The sequence below is a fragment of the Juglans microcarpa x Juglans regia genome, chromosome 6D (assembly GCF_004785595.1).
Source record: "Juglans microcarpa x Juglans regia isolate MS1-56 chromosome 6D, Jm3101_v1.0, whole genome shotgun sequence".
NCBI lineage: Eukaryota > Viridiplantae > Streptophyta > Magnoliopsida > Fagales > Juglandaceae > Juglans > Juglans microcarpa x Juglans regia.
Window position 1 is genome coordinate 34,252,478 of NC_054604.1, and position 15,130 is coordinate 34,267,607.

The following is a 15,130-nucleotide window of genomic DNA, read 5'->3' on the forward strand; positions in this document are numbered from 1 at the left end:
GGTACGTGCTGATGAACTTGATGTCTAATTTCCAGTTTGGGGCAGAAGGGATATATGAAAATAGATTTTATTTTCATTTTTTAGAACTTGAAAACATGAATAAGATTTTTCCATTATTAATATGAATGTTTTCTTGTTTTAATGATAGGTCCTGATAAATTCTTGTGTATTCAACGTTTGGAAAACCATGAATACAGAAGAATTTATTCATAAATCACACTAATTTTCTCAACTTTGTTTAACACAAATAAATCACACTAATTTTCTCTCATTATAGGTACTATTAAACAGAGAAAACAAAGTTTCTTTTAAAAAAAAAAAAGAAAAGAAAAGAAAAGAAAAGGGAATGCCAAGTGATAGGGAATACAAAGTTTCTTTTCCACAAATAGAACTTCATTACCTGAAAATAAACTGAGTTATAGTTTAATTATAGTTGCTTGTTTTATTATGTCTTGTTTATTTTCGAATCTCTCTATGTATGAGAGAATGCCAAAAAAAAAAAAAAAGTTTAACATTGTATTGATTTGATATTATAACTCATGAAGTATTGTAGTTCGCAACTCCGATGGTGCCAACAAATAAACTTGAATTATGATCTTCTGATTATAATTTGACCATTTGATCTCCTTTTAATTATGAGTTTTATAACAGTACTGTGCTTTTCACGATTTTGGTTTGTATAGAATATAACAGCAGCAATTTGCAGCCCCTAGTCTCAAGTTTTTCTTCAACTTATACTTCTTCTTTCTTTTTAGCATCAACTATAGTCTATAAGTTTATTAAATTCCTGTACTAACTCTGTTTCAAATTACAGTATAAATTTGGTTTTAGGTCATGCTTCCATAAAGAGTCTTGTTTTATTATCATAAGGCTTGCCATGGGTGTGGCTGTGCAAATCTCTATGGCTGGATAGCAATCAATCCTATTGCTGTAAGTTCTCTTTTTTATTTTTTATTTGTAGCTTTCACAGTTACTTCTAGGCTGATTGATACATGTGTACATTCTAAGGTGATATAATAGATGTGTATTCTCAAATGAAAAAAAAGCATGAAAAGTCAACATCACATAGCTCTGAGTTCCCCTCATGTAAATGTCTTGTCATCTGGTTCTAGATGTTTGTGTGCAGCTTGTTCTTCTGGTGGGCACAAAGCTGCAGCATGTTAAGAGAGAATGGCGTTCGGTGCATATAGGAAGTTGAGTCAACTAAGCAACAAGGATTATTATTTTTCTCTTATATATATATATATATATATATATATATGTATATTATATCCTTCCAGAGGAAAAGTCTTCATGTTAGTACATGACCTGCTGCTGCTGATCATGACTGATTCATCGTTTACTTTGATCTTTTATTCAAATAGGCTGCAGAGATGAGTTTTATTTTAATGCAACCTTAAATATCTGCCATTGATAAGTTTTATATATTTTGATGCAACCTTGAATAACTATGCCATGGATCTTAATTAGTAAAATAATAGCAGAAACAGAAAACAAGCACTTAACCAGGCCAAGTTTTGCCATAAACTAGAAAGCTTGTAAATTAAAATAATCAGTCTCATTTGGCTGAATTAAAGTTCATTGAATAATATTATAATATCTCTCAATTATTCAGTCAACTTTCTTTTTCTCTGTCACAGCGCTTACTGCATGTGCAAATTAGGTGTGGGCTTGGTACTTGTATTGGCTAATTCTAGTACAATCTTCTAAGATCAAGTTTTATGTTCAAATTAGATTTATTTGACTTTTCATACACTTTAATTTGTAGGCCCCAACTTTTTGGACAAAATGATACCCAAACTTTAATAAGATGATGTAATATATATTAGTTTATTTAGTGTTATGATGTCACTGTTTTTAGAAGTTTATAAGACTGCATGGATGTCATGGAAGCCAGAGACTCAGAATATAAGGCTTGGGCCATATATTCTCGAGGCACTTAAGTATTGGTGAGGATATTTGTTTTCTGTGCATGTAATACTTTACCCTGCAGCATTGATGAGTTCACCACTTGATGGCTATTTCATTTTTATTGTCTTTAGGCCAATGAAAATGAAGTAGGAAGTTGATTATCCATACTTCTGATGGTTAAGTTTCTTGTATTATCTCTAATTTTTTTACCTTATTTTTTAGAAAACTTGGTTTTATTTTTTGTTGAACTTTTGTTTTTCTTTTGACAATATATTCTTGAACTATACAAAGATAATTTATATAACAATAGATTTATCTATTTTATCGGTTCTGTATAATCATCACAGAAACAGGATGTTGTGGTTTTGGAAATGGAGGTGTTCTTCTTTTCCTAGCTCCCTGTAAGAAAGGGGCACCCATAGTGGGCACCCCTTCACCTCCTCTTGGGGGTTATAAAGTGGCTCTTAAGCCACTTCATGAGGCTTGATGGCTGGTCCTTAATGGCCAGCCAGTGGATTACACTAGAGAGGCTATTTAAGTAGTCTCTCCCCCTCTTTAGAGTTGATACTTAGACAAAATAACTCTCTCTCAAATGGTTCTCTCTAGTCACAGCTTCTAGGCTGTGGAATGTGTGAGTATTGCTCTGGTATTACCACGTAGCACACTCCACCATTGAAGTGAAGATCGTGGATGAACAACGACACTAGAGAATCCGTGGAACAATCGCACTAGATCCGAGATATTTCCTGTGAGGTAATATCACTTCCGCTGTATACTTTGATCTAGTATTTCTTACACTCCCTGTTGACGCTAGTTTTGAAAGCTAATTTAACTTTGAGGATCTGTAGTCTGGGTCACATTATATATTTTTTATGCAACTCACGTCGTTATTTCTCTGCTATATGCGAATGTTGCTCTTGAAACATGGTTTTCATGACTTGTAGATGTGGACAAAGCCTCGTGAATAGATGGTGGGGATCGTCAAAGGATGTTTGACTCTTCAAAAACTCTGTTTTGCATTTGCCCCTCTCGCTCCTTTATATATCTATGAAGGTTGGAATGGATGACAAATGAACTCTTGTTTATTTTTAGGTATTTAAATATGATAGGCTGCACTATTTTCCTGCCATGTAAAATTTTCTGTGGAGTTCTTTTTCTTTGGTCTGCAACCTCATGCTTTGGTTTTATAACATCAAGAAGAGGATATAAATTGGATATATGCCTATCATTATAAAATGCTTATTTTTTATTTTATTTAAAAAGGGCTGAGAATTCCTTTTGTTAACTAGTGATGCAATTTCACGAAATAATAGTTTCTTACAGCTGTTTTTTACAAGTAAAGAAAGTACAATGGAGCATGTTTCTCTAAGGAGCTAAAAGAGTTCATGATTTTTTTACACCTTAAAATTTTAGAAGCCATATGTGAGCCTACAACAGTGTACAATATTCATTTTGAAGTTCCATCTGAAAAATTAATTTTTAGTCTGCTTATTGACATACTAAACACAGTAACCTGATGTGGAAGCTGTATTTTTACACATTGACTTTGTAAGTATAAGAACTCTTCTGAGATTGCTTCAGTGGCCTTTATTTCCACCTTTCATATGTTGAAGCTGAATCTAAATCATAGTCACCCTTCATGCTAGTTATTACCAAGCCATTGTATATTCTCGTGATGACATCTTTATTCAATAAGAGTTCAAATGCTAGGTTTAGACAGACTTTACAAAAACTAAATTTACGAACTGACATGACTTACTATAAATAATGTCAAAATTGTCCTATTGATTTTTTACTATTCTTTGCTCTTCTTTGGTTTGGTTGGGCTTTGTTAGGAGCCTAGAGAAAGAACAGGTAAATGTTAGTGGCAGGAGTTTCCCACTATAATCAACTGAGGCCTACCTCCAAAAAGTTTGAAAAGTAAAGCATAATAGAAAACAATATAGAGAAGAAATCTTTTCTAATTTTTTTTTTAATGATTTTCAGGTTAGCCTGTGTTGGTCAAACTTGACCAGATGTTCAATACTTCAACTGCAAACCTTGATTATCTTAATCATAGTAGTTTATTTATATACAGTTTTCAAACGGATCTATGCAACTAAGATGTTGTTTTATATACCTTAAAATATCATTCTCCAAACAAGCTTATATTTTTCTATGCTTCATTATGACTACTTTCTAGATCGTTTTTCTCTTTAAAAAAAAAAAAAAAAAAGCATTATTAACATGAGAATCATGTATGTTAATAATGTTACTAACATTTCAAGAAATGGAAGCTTCCAAGTAGAAGAAAGATGTAGAAGCTGTCAACCTCATAAAGGAAGAGGAAGAGCAAATGAAACTTCAGAAGCATGAGGCTTTTCAGCTTCTGAAAGTGAAGAAGAAGGAGAAAATTGAGAATATAATCAAGGTACGTTAACAAACAATCGTAAATTTCTTTTTTCTTTTTTCTTTTTTTTCTTTTTTGTCTTTAAGTGCGAAGACTTTTACTGCTGCTAATATAGTTCTCCAATGTGCATACAACGAAAGAAAATCGACAGAAGAAGGAGTAGCAGCAGAAGTAAGACAAGAAGTCTAACTCTTGATTATATTTAATGAGATTTTCTCCAATGTTTTGCAGTTTTTAGGTTTATGCACCTGCTCTGCTCTCACTTGAGTCTTTCAGTTTTTAGATTTTCTCCAATGTTTTACAATTTTTAGATTTAGTCACCTGCTCTGCTCTCACTTGAGTCTTTCAGTCTTTCAGATTTTCTCCAATGTTTTGCAGTTTTTAGAATTAGTTAGTTAATTGGTTGCTTGTACATTAGACTTTAACTTAAATTACTAGCTTGTGTTTGATAGCTCACGGGCTGAAAGTTCTTGCTTTTGCTTGATCTCAGTGCTTTTATCTAAAGGTAACATTTACAGCTTTCAAGAATGTTGTAATAATGTTACTTTTTTCCGTGGAGTTGTAAGAAGTTGCCTAACTCTAATTGAGGGTAATACTACAGGCTTGCAGTGGCAAAGTAATGCTATGGATATTAAATCAAGGTACTTTTTATTTTCCCATTCACTCTCTTTCTTGTTTAGGTGTTTTTTATTTATTTAGTAGTTCTTAATTATTGTTTGATATAAATGTTAAATTGCAATTAGCTTGAGCTTTGTGTGGCCATCCAGAAATTTCATACTGAATATAATTTGGATGTGTATTATATTTTTTATGTAATCTGTTTTGTGCATTTTTTTTAATTTTCTGAAACAGTACGGCGAGTAAATGTCTCCGCAAATAATTTTTTGTTGCATAAACTTATTTGCGGCGACCTTTACTCACAGGAAATGCTGTTTTTGGGTGACGATTACCCAGCTAGAAATGAATTATCGCGACGATAATTGAAATCACTGGGAAAAAAAAACAACTATTGCAGCGATTTTAACACTTTTTGTGACGAACTATATCGCCTCAATTAACTTTTTTCAACGATTTAATGATAAACGGAAATGTCATTTACGTCGATTTTTGGTACAGTTGTGGCGGACAAAAATCGCCAAAATAGTAGTTTTTTGTGACAATTTTTCCTATCGCTGAAATTGATAAAAAATGAAATAATCAATTGCAACGATTAGTAGGGGTATTTGCGATGATTTTGAGCGCTGGAAAAAGTCTGATTTCTTATAATGACTGTTGCTTCCTCCAAATGATTTCACTCCCTTATTTGAAATACTCGTTATATCTGCCATGAGAGATTTCCGCTATCAAATGTGCCCTAAGGCACCATCGCACCCGAAGGTGCTCAGCAGTGTGAGATATTGATCAATTCCAAACAGTGTTGGAATTTGATCCCTGTGAAAACTTTCGTCAATATATCTGCTGGATTGTCTTTAGTGCCAATCTTCTGAAGTAGAATGTCTCATTCATCTAATGTCTCACATATGAAGTGAAAGCGGACATCTATATGCTTTGTTCTAAAATGATACACTTGATTCTTGGCCAAATGAATCGCACTCTGACTGTCACAGTAAACAGTAACCTCTTGCTGTTTAAAGCCCAAATCTGTTACCAATTCCTGTAACCAAATGGCTTCTTTCACGGCTTCTATCACAACCATGTATTCAGCCTCTGTTGAGGCTAGTGTAATTGTAGACTGCAAAATAGATCGCCAACTAACTGGTCCTCCAGCCATAGTGAATACATATACAGTTGTCGATCGTCTTTTGTCAAGATCACCAGCATAGTCTGAGTCAACAAATCCAGTTATTAGACTATCTTCACTCTTCTCGAACTTCAAACCAAGATCTACGGTCCCTAGAATGTACCGTAGAATCCATTTAGCCGCATGCCAATCTGTCTTTCCAGGATTATGCATATATCGGTTGACTAAGCTGATGGCCTGGGAGATATCAGGTCGTGTACACACCATGGCATACATTAAGCTTCCTACAACACTTACATACTGGAAATTTTTCATATAGTCCCGCTCTTCATCACTTTTAGGAGATTGCAATACACTGAGTTTGAAATATGGGGCCATTGGAGTACTTACAAGTTTTGTCTTCGAGTTCTTGTTGAAACGTTGTAGTACTCTCTCCAGATACTGCTTCTGAGTAAGGTGAACTATGCTTTTCACCCTATCTTTGTTAATTTCCATCCCCAATATTCTTCGTGTTTCTCCTAGATCTTTCATTTCAAACTCTTGACTCAATTGAGCTTTCAATCGATCTATCTCCACCTTGCTTTTACATGAAATCAACATGTCATCTACATATAAAAGTAAATATATGAAAGATCCATATGCAAGTTGTTTGAAACACAATGATCGTATTGGCAACGAGTGTATTTTAAGTCAATCATGGAGCGGTCGAAACGTTTGTACCACTGCCAAGGAGACTGCTTCAAACTATAGAGAGATTTCTTCAGATTGCAAACCAATTTTTCTTTACCAGCTTTTTTAAAACCTTCCGGTTGAGACATATAAATCTCTTCCTCCAGATCACCATGTAAGAAAGTCATCTTCACGTCAAACTGGGCTAACTCAAGATCATATTGTGCAATCAAAGCTAGCAATATCCGAATGGATGAATGTTTAACTACATGAGAGAATACCTCACTATAGTCAATTCCCTTTGTCTGAGCATAGCCCTTGGCTACCAATCTAGCTTTGAATCGCACCCCACCTTTAGCAGCTTGATCATCTTTTTGATTGAAAACCCACTTACAACCAATTGACTTCTTTCCATTTGGAAGCAGCACAAGCTCCCATGTCTGGTTCTTATGAAAAGACTGTATCTCCTCGCTCATTGCACTTTTCTATTCAGTTTGTTCACTAGACTGTATGGCTTCTTTGTAAGTGGTTGGGATCTGATGTCCTTCAATTGAAAGTGCATACGTCACAAAGTTTGCATAACGTGCTGGTAAACGTGTCTCTCTTCTCGGCCTGTTTGTTGCAATTGATTTAGTTTGGCTTGGAGATATCGTGACTGGACTATCAACCTCAAGTTGTCCATGCTCTCCATTAGCGACTCCTGATTCTTTAGGCGTAATAAACTTCACCTTCTGTGACTCACAAGGTGCTTTGCTATCATGGCTGCCTTCATGAGAGTCTTTATGCTCATGTGACTTGAGCATCTCAGACTCATTGAATGTAACATCTCTACTGATTATTACCTTCTTTGACTCTATACACCAGAGTCTATACCCTTTTACACCAGTACTAAAGCCTAAGAATTTTGCTTTCTTAGCTCTAGGATCAAGCTTACTTTCTTTAGCATGATAGTAAGCTAGACATCTAAAAATGTGTAAAGAGTCATAATCAGTAGCATGTGTACCTTTCCATATTTCAATGAGTGTCTTCCCGCCATTGACAGCTGCGGGTAATCGGTTGATGAGGTGGCAGACATACGTCACAGCTTCAGCCCAAAATTATTTACTAAATCCAGCATCTAGTAACATATACCGTACTTTCTCTAGCAAAGTACGATTCATCCGTTCTGCTACACCGTTTTGTTGGGGTGTTCCTCGTACAGTGAAGTGTCTAACAATTCCCTCTTTCCGGCATACTTCCATGAAGGGGTCTAGAGTGTACTCACCTCCATTATCTGATCTAAGCTGCTTGATCTTCCTGCCGGTTTGAGTCTCGATCATCTTCTTCCAATCAAGGAAGATCTTCAACACTTCATATTTATGCTTCATCCTGTACACCCATACATGACGAGAATAATCATAAACAAATGTTACAAACCAATGTTTACCTCCCAAAGTTGCATTCTTGGTAGGTCCCCAAACATCAGAGTGTACATAGTCAAGTATTTCCTGTGAACTACGGACTGCAGTTCCAAACTTGATCCGCGTCTGCTTCCCTAATACGCAGTTTTCACAGAAAGACAATTTACCAATTTTGGCACATTTGAGTAAGCCTTGTTTTACAAGTGTTTGCAAAGCTTTTTCTCCAGCGTGCCCCATACGTATGTGCCAAAGCCTCGTGGTGTCAACATCAGTCTCATCTAGCTTCTCACAGGCTGTGGAAGCTTTTTCATTAACAGTACTTCCTTGTAAGAAGTACAGATTTCCTCGTCTTGATCCCTTCATAGTCACCTGAATTCCCATTACCACCTTGAGAATTCCATCTTCTATAGTGATTCGAATCCCTTTGAATCCAGAGTCAAAAGTGAGATGAGATTCTTCCGCAAGTCTGGAACGTATCGAACTTCTGTCAATGTCTTGATAGTTCCATCATGCAGCTTCAGTCGGATGTTACCCATTCCTTGAGTCTTATAGGCATTATTGTTGCCCATAAGTACTGTTCCATCAATCTTTGTGAAGTCAGTAAACTAGTCCTGATTGGGACACATGCGATAGGTACACCCGGAATCTATTATCCATTCATCAGAATGACAAATAAATGATAAACCTGTTAAAGTAAGATTTGCATCTTCATCTCTATTGGCGACATTGGCTGTGGAGGGTTGGTTCTTCTATTGCCCCTTTAGCTTGGGACAATCTTTTTTCCAATGCTCTTTGTTGTGAGAAAAAGCACATTCATCTTTGGCAAGTCTTCTGCTGACTAATAAACCACATGATGTGACCCGTGTTTTCGATTGGGAATCCTTCTTCTTTCCTGAATACCTTGACTTCGGTCTCCCTCTTGCTGTAAAGGCTTCAATTGATTTATTTAGTTGTACCTCCTTATCTTTTCTGCGGTACTCATTATTTATCAAAACACTAGATACATCGTCAAAACTAATATTTTCCTTCCCATACAAAAGTGTGGTAGTCAAATGCTCATATGTATCATGCAAGGAATTTAATAAAAGTAAACCCTTATCCTCATCTTGGATTTCTACATCCATGTTTTGCAAATCAGCAAGTATCTGATTAAAACTATTGAAATGTTCAGACATAGACATACCTTCTCGAAATTGAAATCTGAAGAGCTTCTTCTTCAAGTATAAGCGACTCTCAATACTTTTTGTCAAGTATTTTTCTTCCAATTTTCGCCAAAGTTCACTTGCTTTTGTCTCTCTCATGACAAAATACTTCTGATCTTTGGCAAGGTACAAACAGATTGTACCACAAGCTTGTCCCAATCCCTCTCCGTCATTTCCTCCGATTTCTCTTCCAACGTAATATACAACTCTTGTTGGATCAAAACGTCCATGACTTCACATTGCCACATACCAAAGTTATTAGTTCCATCGAATTTCTCAACTTCAAAATTGGCATTTGACACTATGGATCTACGCCCAAAGCTACTAGCATTTCCAGAGCTCCTATCACCTGTAATTTCTCCTTCTGATTCTATCTAAAAAATTACTTACATTTAGAAAATGAATTTTAAAATTTCAACCGTACGGATGAGTCCGGAATGATCCAAATAGTTGGAAAGCACTATTGGGTCGTTGAAATCGGACTCCGAATGGCTTAGATCAAGCCCAAAATAGATCTGAAATTTTGAACGGTCCAGATCGAACAGGAACATAAGGCGGAGTGCTTGGAGTGCATGCTGAGAGTGGGGGAGCGTGGGCGCGTGTATCTCACCCGTCGTCTTCCTCTGGAGCGCGTGGGGGCGTGTGAGCGCGTGTGTCTCACGCGTCTTCAACCTCTGGTGCAAGTGGGGGCGCGTGAGCGCATGTGTCTCATGCGTCTTCAACCTCTGGTGCGCATGGGAGCGTGGTCTGCACTCGTCTTCAACCTCTGGACAACCGTTGGCGCGTGAATCGCACCTTTCGACCTTTTAGGAGCGCGTGTGAGCCCCTCCGACGTCCGTTTTCGATGTCGTTTGCGGCAACGTGTTCCTTTTGTCGAGACGAACCTCCTAGTGTGAACAAAAGTTGATTTGGATCAACTTGAATTTTCTGGGTAGTGCAAAACCGAATCTCTGATACCAATTGTTGTATCAAAACCATCCAAAATCACACCCAAACACAATATAGAGACAATATGTAAGTGGTTCGGCAATTTACCTACGTTTACTGTAGCGGAAACAATAGATTTCAAATTGTTTGTACAAAATATACAAACTCCAACAAGATTATCTCTATCTCTACAAATGACCCTCTTCTATGTCCCACTCAGATACTATTTCGTTTACAAATGATCTCCTTTTATAGGAGAAGTCTCAGGAGATAAACAAATAATAAAAGTGACTGTAAGAGACAAACTTGATATTTTAGAGACATGTTTGATATTTAGAGACATGCTTGATATTTAGAGACAAACCTGCTATTTAGAGCAGCTATCTAAGATTATTGAGAAACTATTGTTCACACTTGAATTGATATTTAACATTATATCCAAAATTGCACGCTTGGCTCGTATCGCAAAGAGAAAAAGAGGGAGAGAGACAAGAGAGATCTAGCTAGCAGCTAGCAGCTAGCAGCTTGCAGCTTTCCACTAAATCAAAATAAATGAAAAGTAGGAGGAAAATCAAAATATATTGTTCTTTACGTGTCTAGTGAGTCGTTGGTTAATTAATTATATTAATAGGGTCAACTTGGGATTGTTTTAATTTTTTACATTATTTATATATAAATATATGTATATAATATATGCAGAATCCGCATTAATTTGTGTCCGGTTCCTTAATTTAAGCTTTTCTATTGGACATGATCATTAATGTGTTAATAGAGCTAGATAGATCATGGATCTTAAGCCACACGAGAGATGGACTGATCAGTTTGTGGTGATTAATCCCATATATTCAGAGCCTTTGATCATGAGATAGCTAGCATCATTACGTACACATGATAATGATATTTAAGCCGTATTAATATTTATACCAATATATATTATAGAAAAATAGAATTCAGGATCAGATTCAGCTGAAATTTACTTCGAGTCATATATTATATATATATATATATATATATGGACGTATTACTATATTAATTGAAAATTTATTCGGAATATATGTAGTCTGATAAAAACGTACGTACGGAATAGGACTGCATGTATAATATTATTACGCATGCAAGTCCTGGTATGAGAGAATTTTAAAAGGTCATTTGGTAAGATCATCATCATCATTTGGTAAGATCATGTATCTCTAGATCTCTTTACACTTTTACAGTGCTCTCTTATAATATTTTAGATTTAATTGCTAAGGATAAAACAAAAACCTTTGGATTTAACGTATCATTTTTGTAATAATAAAGATTAAACTAGAGGGCGCCCAAACGACGGTCGTTAAATCATTCGATGCATGGGGTGGTGGGCACACAGATCAACATCATAGTATATTCTTGAAAACAAAAAATATTATATATACATATATACCATGCGCGCGTGCACACTCTCATGATCATACTATAATATATAAAGGCAATATCCATCAACTTTTAAACTTTTTTTTTTTCTAAATAATAATGATAAAAAAGTGATATACGACGTGTCACATTTTACTTGAAGTGATGTGTATGGTACGTAGCATTACTCTTTTTAAGATATATGAAAAAATGCTGACTATCAATTTATATATTAGAAATGAATACATATCATCATGTCAATTAAAAAGGGACTCTTTTTAATCGTAACACGTTGTGTCATGGAGTCCAATAGGGATAAAATGGCTGTTAGTAAGGAAAAGATCATCATGCACTTTATAATATAAGTGATCATGATGACTTTTCCCGTGGCAATAATAATTTGCTGATTCATTCAATCCAATGGGAACCGAAATGGTTATAATAGGCAGACCAAAATAAAATTGTACGTTAGAAACACAAAATAATTAGCAAGAAACCCTTGTCATGAGCTTGTTGCATGCCTACGCTAGCTCTGTGTGTATATACAAGTCATGACATACTACGTACGTACTTCTGGATCACGATCCTCCGATTCCTCCGGCTTTTATTATATACATATGGTACGTACGGCCATGCATGCACAATATTCATGAATTCGGTACTGAAACTTGGCCGAATCGATTGTTTTTCAAAACCGTCGACGTTCGTACGTAGAATGACGTTATATTCGGCCGACTGTCATGAATTATAGATTTGAATCGAACAATATATTATACGTACGAACGGTCAATGAATGATCGCCCATGATGATCATCAGTTATATGGTTCGAACTTTAGAAGATTTCGTGCAATATCTCCCTCATCATATGTGTTTAATTATTGTAAAGGATATTAGAAATTTATTAAGTACCAATATTGCATATATATATATAGAGAGAGAGAGAGAAAGCATGCATACATGCTACAATATCATCATGCAAATTATTATATCTCATACGAGCCAGATGGCTAATTAAAACAGCTTTAACCCTAGCTAGGTAGCTAAGCTTTTGCATATATGGATGAATATCACAGGCATCATCTTGTTTATTAATTCGACGGAGCTAGGTGTGATCGATGATGAGTAATAGATCATTAGAGAGAGTGATGGTGCGGATCAGGTCCTCCAGGACTTCGTCGCTCCGACGTCTCGAAAGGGCTTAATCCAGCTGCATGCCTTTGATCAATGGTAGCCAGCTTAAACACCTGTCTGGCACTCTCGATCAGTGCCGCCCGGGGGTTGCCGCCCTTGTTTGGAAATGCAAGGCCAGCTGCTGCATAACGGCTAGTACTTTTGGAAGCCCCAATTAATGAAAACAAAACTACTAGCAAAACGCATAACCAGATCAATTTGGGGGCAGCCATTAATGCTAGAGTTCCCAAGTAATTGGCTTTCGAAACTTCTCAATAATTTAGTATGAAGAGGTACATAGCACATAGCTTGGGAATTGGATATATATAGCCCTTAATCCATGATTAATTTTTTTTCCTTCGAAGGATACTTTATTAACTTGATGATGCAACAATATATATATATATAATATATATATATATATATATCTCCCTTCTATATATACTTTTTTATGTTCGAGTAATTATATATTAATTACTAGTACTCTTTTCTCTCTCTCTCTCTCGGTGTATCTTCATCCAAAGTTCATGTAATTGGCCCAGATATTTGAGTTTAGTTAGTTTAAAATTTGAAAGAATATGCAGATCTATTTAATTTGTTGAAATGTAAAAGTTAATTATTGTATAATTTTATTTTACATTTATCTCACTATACTATACTTATTAATAATATTATTTATATCGTTCTCCGCCATTAATATTTGAATTTATTATTAAAAATTAAGAATTGTTGATCTAAAGATTATGGACAGGAACACATAATTAATTAGTATAGGTACGATGAATTAAGACGTGGGATATAAATCCGACTTGGCAATTAAAAATCCCAAAATCAGATACTGTACATTAACTTAACATGAATAGTTTTACTTCAAACCTGATGGGTGAACAAGCAGGATTTACACCTTCCAATACAATTTTGACACGTCTGCATCTGCATTCTAAGTAGGAGATAATGAACCGCACTCCAGATAAGCAAGTTCCACGCAATCACCCACATCTCTCTCCTTGTTCGTGCTCTTTTCTCTCTTCTCACTAATTTGTCTCACCCCGCAACGAATATGCAGGCACTAGCAAAACACCGAAAACACCTAGGTTTTGGTCTTTTTGAATATTTGTAAATCTAGGTTTCTAGTTTGTAACCACAAATTTCCTCTGTTACAAGTGAGGGCTATCAATAAAATTGGTGTATCGTCCTCTTATAAAAAAAAAAAATCTGGATGAGTATTAATTTAAGGCTTTTATACTTGTTGCATATGAATTACTTGCACTTTGTTTGGTTATTGCCGAGGCAGTCACTCTCAAGCTCTCTCTCTCTCCTCAAACTCCCTCTCTCCCTCAGTCGATCTCAAGCTCTCTCTCTCTCTACTCAAGCTATCTCTCCCCTCTCAATCTCTCTCTCTCTCAAGCTCTCTCGCTCCTCTCAATCTCTCAAGCTCTCTCTCCATCAGAGCGACTTGGGGGTTTGTTTGTGTGAGATTTGTTCAACTAAACGTGTCAAAATTTCATTGGAGTGTATAAATCTCCCTTTTCACTTGTTCGGCCCCTAGCCTCGCTCATTTAACAAAAGCAGATTTTGTCTGCATATTATGGTTTCATAACAGAGGTATAAATCTATATTTTTCCTTGTAATTTTTGTTGAGTACGCCCCTAGAAGTGTTTGGAGTCTACATGTTATTGTAGTGGAAAAGTAATTTCTAAATAATAATCAATATTTTTTCTCATTATATTTTAGTATCAATTTTGTACCAAAAAAAAAAGGGCTATAATTTGTAAAAAATCATGTCTTCCCCAGTTTTATCCTTTAGAATTAGACTTGTGCTTTGTGACGTTAGAATAAGCAAGTGTGCTTTTTTCTTGGGAACACAAGTTGTCTTTTTTGTACCAAACTTTTTTACATATTTATTTTTTTTACTTTCCTGTCGTGCTTAAATATATCAAGTTGGTTTATTGGTCCATTCTTGGTGTTAGTTTTGTACTCTAAATAGGTATTATTGGTGTACAACTCGATGGAGAAAGGGGAAGTTGAAAGCATATATGCAAGACCTAACAACATAGTTGCATTCACCCAGGTTAAACATTTTTTTAACTTATTTAATTTGTTTATGAATTCAAATGTAGATAACCGCACGCTCGAAAAATGTATTAAACCCAACAGATGAGGTAGTATTGTCTAGCACACAACAAAGTGTTGTTTTGCAAGTACTTGGCACACAACAAAGCGTTGTTTCATAGGTATATGTTGTTACTATTTCCTTTTGTTTCTATGTTGAACAAATAATGAGATTTTAGTCATGATTTTTACACAAATTTTCAAACTACTTTCAGGTAT